Below are 239 nucleotides of genomic sequence, written 5' to 3'. Positions count from 1 at the left end.
GATTACAGCATTATAATAAATGATATTAGCAATTTGGGAATAATAACAGCGGGTTATAATAACCTTTGTTTATTAAAAGCACTCATCGAATAATATTCTTCACTAGGGATAGGTTATGCTAGATTAGGTAAGTTTAGTTCAGAGCTAGACTTAGGGTCAAGATATGTTAAGTTAGTATAGGCTAATTGAGATTAAGTGCGGGTCAAATTAGATTCAGATTTATGTTAACCTCCCCCCCC

At 33.5% G+C, this 239-nt stretch overlaps 1 protein-coding gene across 1 annotated transcript in view; it reads right to left on the bottom strand.

The window, feature by feature from the left end:
- Positions 1–239, bottom strand: part of LOC119593592 (A disintegrin and metalloproteinase with thrombospondin motifs adt-1-like) — a 60261-nt gene that overhangs the window by 15033 nt on the left and 44989 nt on the right. The window lies entirely within an intron of this gene.

Source organism: Penaeus monodon, chromosome 32, assembly GCF_015228065.2.
Source record: "Penaeus monodon isolate SGIC_2016 chromosome 32, NSTDA_Pmon_1, whole genome shotgun sequence".
NCBI classification, from domain to species: domain Eukaryota; kingdom Metazoa; phylum Arthropoda; class Malacostraca; order Decapoda; family Penaeidae; genus Penaeus; species Penaeus monodon.
Note: the sequence above shows the minus strand (reverse complement) of the source record. Positions and strands in the feature narration are given on the sequence as shown.